The 5,989-nt window shown below is 42.5% G+C and overlaps 3 non-coding genes across 3 annotated transcripts; all 3 read right to left on the bottom strand.

Moving 5' to 3' along the window:
- Positions 1-1,494: 1,494 nt before the first annotated feature.
- LOC121393004 lies at positions 1,495-1,628 on the bottom strand. Its single transcript, XR_005966740.1, has one exon. It is a non-coding gene; the product is annotated as a U8 small nucleolar RNA (small nucleolar RNA).
- Positions 1,629-3,673: 2,045 nt separating this feature from the next.
- Positions 3,674-3,808, bottom strand: LOC121393007. Its single transcript, XR_005966743.1, has one exon. It is a non-coding gene; the product is annotated as a U8 small nucleolar RNA (small nucleolar RNA).
- An 875-nt stretch (positions 3,809-4,683) lies between these two features.
- LOC121393008 lies at positions 4,684-4,818 on the bottom strand. Its single transcript, XR_005966744.1, has one exon. It is a non-coding gene; the product is annotated as a U8 small nucleolar RNA (small nucleolar RNA).
- Positions 4,819-5,989: the final 1,171 nt, after the last annotated feature.

Here is a 5,989-nt window from a genome sequence, read left to right as displayed (position 1 = left end):
TCTCCCCTGATCGGTCTCTGCTCTCCCGCACTTTCAAATGGAATTCTAACTGCCGCCCGGTTTTCCATTGGCAGTGACGTAGTACCTTTACCTCCACCTTACTGGACGCGGAATGAGAAAGCTGCTCCGCTATTGGTGGAGCGCGTTTTTTAAAAAGCCATCCAACTCCTATGTTGACGCTACTGGTTTCCGCCCCGTGCAAAGGGATTGGATAAAATAGGTTCTGCCTCTTCGCGATTGGCCATGAGATACCTGTATGTTGTCAGCCATTCGCCTACTCCCATTGGTTGATGCGTGCTTTGCAGGGAAACACTTCCGTCTTTTGACGACACCGCGGTCACTTTCTGGCCAATCGAATGCGGCAAATAAGTTAGGATGGCCGCCATTTTGTAGTTGAATGAAATGGTGGTCCTCTGACTTCCTGTGTTGTGTGGCATTCCCGCCGTGATAGAAATAAACGGTGTCGGTTCGGTTATGACGTGTCTGTTCATGAACAGAATCATATAAAGGCCTGTGTGAGGGCTTGAGTTTATTTGGCCCTTTGCAAATCAAGTAATTCTTGGTTTAGTGATGTTTCTGGTGAAATTCATCCGCAGATGGGGGCGGGGCTGAGCACTACTTGTTTATGCACCGCCCTGAGCCTTGTGGGAATAACCTGCAGCAGTGGAACAAGCTCAGGCCTCATCCTTCCCTCTGTCACCAGCAGCTAAGCACTATGGGTAACAGCTGCTCCTCTACAACTACAACTCTCAGCTGCCTCATAGTCCTACTGGGTTCTCTGAGGGATATTCTAAGACAATTGGTTTTACAGAATAAGTAAGCCTTTAAAATAAGTGAATGTAAAATAGATGAGGGGGCTATTCCAATCACTTTACTGATTTACATCTATTGTTTATTTTCGTTTAATTCCAAGATATTAAGGGATACATGTACTGTTAATATGAATGAATTGTGTTACAACAGCGCCACCTGCTGGTCAGTTTCCCACCAGTCTGACCACCAAGTAGTCAAGGAAGTTGTCAGGAGAGAGAAAGAGGCTGCTCTGATGTTCTTCTGCTTAGGAAAGATGTGAGAAAGGTTTCTAATTCTTTTCCTAAGCAGAAGAACATCAGCCTCTTTCTTTCTCCTGACAACTTCCTTGACTACTTGCTGGTCAGACTGGTGGGTTGGGGTCAGTGACCCTCATTTGAAAGTTGGAAGAGGAAGGCAAATCATTCAAAAAGAAAATAAACCATGAAGACTAATGAAAAAGCTGCTTAGAAAAGTATCTAAGTGCACCTGCCACATATTCTGGGCTCTCTGCCAAAAGCCAATTAAGTTTTACAAACTTTGTATCTTTTTTTGGCTGGTCAGTGCAGGAGATCAAAGAGAAATCTAGACATTTCAGTAACAATCCAGGACTGCAGGCTGAGCTGTCAAAATCAGGACTGTCACATGAAAAACAGAATAATTGAGAGATACCAATATATATCTATGTGGTCAGTAGGTTAATGTATCAGAATGACCCAGACTGGGATGTCGCACCAGACAGGACCGGAGTACAGAGTAATCAGCAACTCAGTCTCCTCCATTCATCACGTGCTGTTTCTCCCGGAGGAGGAACAGGTAAGGATTAACCTCACTGACAACAGAAGTGTAAAAGCCAATGATAAAGCCCCAGCTGAGGGGCCCCCTACACACCCCGGGGAGACAATTTCTGTTGGGGGTTTTGTCTGAGTAAAAACAGGTCTTGTAAAAAGTCTTCAATAATTCCATAACATTCCACTTATTTGTATTTGTATTTGAACCTATGGAAGGAATTAATTGCCCGCAATTGAAACAGCTCCCACTCTACATTTCCCCACCCCAGCCCACCCATTTCCTGCCCCTGTGATGTCACCTCCCATGCCCATTTCTCACCCATTTCCTGCCCCCTGTGATGTCACCTCCCATGCCCATTTTCTGCCACTGCCCACCTATTTCCCGCCCTGTGATGTCAGCTTTGATGATGATGTTATACCCTAACTACAAAGGAGTAAATGTAATATATGATAGGGACCAGTCAACAGCTAGCAATGATATGTCTCAGGGTTGAAGACAAACACTATCTAAATGGCTGGTAGTGATGATGATGACTATTCCTGGCAAAATAATAAGGCTTAGTTTAAAGATATCTATCTATCTATCTATCTATCTATATATATATTTTTTTTTTTTAATTATTATTGACTTATATTAAAGGAAAATGATAACCCAGATTAAATACATAAGCAGCAGTTAGTGTATATAATATTAAGTTGCCTATTGAAGAATCTTAGTAAACTGGTATATAGATTTTAGTAATTATTGTCCTTTTACATATTTTCCCTCGAGCCACCATTTTGCCATGGTCTGTGTGCTGCCTCGGAGATCACCTGACCAGAAATACTGCAGCTCTAACTGTAACAGGAAGAGATCACCTGACCAGAAATACTGCAGCTCTAACTGTAACAGGAAGAGATCACCTGACCAGAAATACTGCAGCTGTAACTGTAACAGGAAGAGATCACCTGACCAGAAATACTGCAGCTCTAACTGTAACAGGAAGAGATCACCTGACCAGAAAAACTGCAGCTCTAACTGTAACAGGAAGAGATCACCTGACCAGAAATACTGCAGCTCTAACTGTAACAGGAAGAGATCACCTGACCAGAAATACTGCAGCTCTAACTGTAACAGGAAGAGATCACCTGACCAGAAAAACTGCAGCTCTAACTGTAACAGGAAGAGATCACCTGACCAGAAATACTGCAGCTCTAACTGTAACAGGAAGTGGCGTGGGAGGAAAAGCCAGAACTTTATCCATTGGCTCATGTGACCTAACATGGATGTGTGCCCTTGGTTTGTTTGTGTGCACCATGTATTCTAGGATTCCAGGGGGCGGCCTTTACTACATAAAATGGCAGATTTATATTATTTACCCAATGGCTCATACTACTAAAAGATGGCTATTTTTATGAAGGTGGTTTATTTACATGAAGCAGGGTTTTACATATGAGCTGTTCAATGCAATATCATTTCATAGAGACCTACATTGTTTGGGGGGTATTGTTTTCCTTAAAGATAACATTTTAATATAAACCCAAAATTTTTTTGTTTTTTTTACAGAAATCCAGTTTATTTTTATGTTCTAAAAGAATACTCAGTGAGCCCGAAACAGATGGGTGACGTAGGGGGCTGCTGGATGATGTCGGGGCCAGGGAGGTGACGTCAGGGGCGGGATGGATAACGTGGGGGCAGGACTGATGACATGGCTACCAGCGATTGGCTGATCGCCATGTCATTCGCCATGTCCGGATTTCCTAATTTGAAAATCCGGACATGCACTTTCCACCCGGGCAGCCCTTCCAAAAACTGGGATGTCTGGGTGAAATTCCTATGTCCAGAGTCCCCCCATCATTGTGCCATAGACAGGTGCCTCTTCTGCCCTCCCCTAATTCTGACTCTGATTGTCCACTAGACAGGACCGGAGTACAGAACAAAATACTCAGCCAGGCCCTGGTTGACTAAAATAAAGGGTTAAGCAAAGAAAGAGAAACTCTACACCAAAGCTGCAGCAGAGAGGATGCTGGGAGATGTAGTCCATCACCTCAACAACCCATTAATTCTCCACAAGTCTGTTCTTCACTTTTAATAATGTGATTATCAGTTTAGAATCAGAATGACCCAGACTGGAATGTCGCACCAGACAGGACCGGAGTACAGAGTAATCAGTGACTCAGTCTCCTCCATTCATCAGAAGCTGTTTCTCCCGGAGGAGGAACAGGTAAGGATTAACCTCAACTGATAATAGGGGTGTAAAGGCCAATGATAAAGCCCAAGATGAGGGGCCCCCTACACACCCCAGGGAGACAATTTCTGTTGGGGGTTTTGTCTGAGTAAAAACAGGTCTTGTAAAAAGTCTTCAATAATTCCATAACATTCCACTTATTTGTATTTGTATTCCAACCTATGGAAGGAATTCATTGCCCACAAGGGAAACAGCTCCCACTTTACATTGCCACACCCATTTCCCGCCACCTGTGATGTCACCACCCATGCTTAGGAAAGATGTGAGAAAGGTTTCTAATTGTTTCCCTAAGCAGAAGAACATCAGCCTCTTTCTTTCTCCTGACAACTTCCTTGACTACTTGCTGGTCAGACTGGTGGGAAACTGACCAGCAGGTGGCGCTGTTGTAACAAAATTCATTCATATTAACAGCACATGTATCACTTAATATCTTGGAATCAAAAGAAAATAAATAATGAATGTAAATTACAAAAGTGCTTAGAATAGCACACTTATCAATTTTACATTCACTTACTTTAAAGGATTACTTATCCTTTAAGATGGGGTCAGTGACCCTCATTTGAAAGCGGGAAGAGGAAGGCAAATCATTCAAAAACGATATAAAAAATAAACCATGAAGACTAATTGAAAAGTTTCTTAGAAAAGTATCTAAGTGCACCTGCCACGTATTCTGGGTTCTCTGCCAAAAGCCAATTAAGTTTTACAAACTTTGTATCTTTTTTTGGCTGGTCAGTGCAAGAGATCAAAGAGAAAATTGGGACATTTCATTAACAATCCAGGATTGCAGACTGAGCTGTCAAAATCAGGACTGTCCCATGAAAAACAGAATAACTAAAAAATACAAATATATATCTATGTGGTCAGTAGGTTAATGAATCAGAATGACCCAGACTGGAATGTCGCACCAGACAGGACCGGAGTACAGAGTAATCAGCGACTCAGTCTCCTCCATTCATCATGTGCTGTTTCTCTCGGAGGAGGAATAGGTAAGGATTAACCTCAACTGATAATATGGGTGTAAAGGCCAATGATAAAGCCCAAGATGAGGGGGCCCCTACACACCCCGGGGAGACAATTTCTGTTGGGGGTTTTGTCTGAGTAAAAACAGGTCTTGTAAAATGTCTTCAATAATTCCATAACATTCCACTTATTTGTATTTGTATTCCAACATATGAAAGAAATTAATTGCCCGCAATTGAAACAGCTCCCACTCTACATTTCCCCACCCATTTCCCGTCCCCTGTGATGTCACCTCCCATGCCCATTTTCTGCCACTGCCCACCTATTTCCCGCCCTGTGATGTCAGCTTTGATGATGATGTTATACCCTAACTACAAAGGAGTAAATGTAATATATGATAGGGACCAGCCGACAGCTAGCAATGATATGTCTCAGGGTTGAAGACAAACATCTAAATGGCTGGTAGTGATGATGATGACTATACCTGGTGGCAGCTGGGGGCACTTCCAATGCAACTGTGTGCCACTCACCTAAGTACAGATAATGGCCAGGACCTGCACATAGGGAAACATCTGGTGCCCACACTGTAGCCTCTACCACTACCAATGGGTAGTTCCAATGGGGCATGAGGAGGAGGGGTCACAACAATGTAAAATGCAATGGTCACTGTAGAAATTACAAAAAAAAACCCTGAAAAAATCATAAGGCTTAATTTAAAGATATATATATATATATATATATTTTTTTATTATTGACTTATATGAAAGGAAAATGATAACCCAGATTAAATACTTAAGCAACAGATAGTGTATATCATATTAAGTTGCCTATTGAAGAATCATAGCAAACTGGTACCGGTATATAGATATCAGTAAATATTGTCCTTTTACATATTTTCCCTCGAGCCACCATTTTGCCATGGTCTGTGTGCTGCCTCATAGATCACCTGACCAGAAATACTGCAGCTCTAACTGTAACAGGAAGAGATCACCTGACCAGAAATACTGCCTCTCTAACTGTAACAGGAAGAGATCACCTGACCAGAAATACTGCCTCTCTAATTGTAACAGGAAGAGATCAACTGACCAGAAATACTGCAGCTCTAACTGTAACAGGAAGTGGCGTGGGAGGAAAAGCCAGAACTTTATCCATTGGCTCATGTGACCTAACATGGATGTGTGCCCTTGGTTTGTTTGTGTGCACCGTGTATTCTAGGATTCC

This window comes from Xenopus laevis, chromosome 3S (assembly GCF_017654675.1).
Source record: "Xenopus laevis strain J_2021 chromosome 3S, Xenopus_laevis_v10.1, whole genome shotgun sequence".
Classification (NCBI taxonomy): Eukaryota; Metazoa; Chordata; class Amphibia; order Anura; family Pipidae; genus Xenopus; species Xenopus laevis.
Note: the sequence above shows the minus strand (reverse complement) of the source record. Positions and strands in the feature narration are given on the sequence as shown.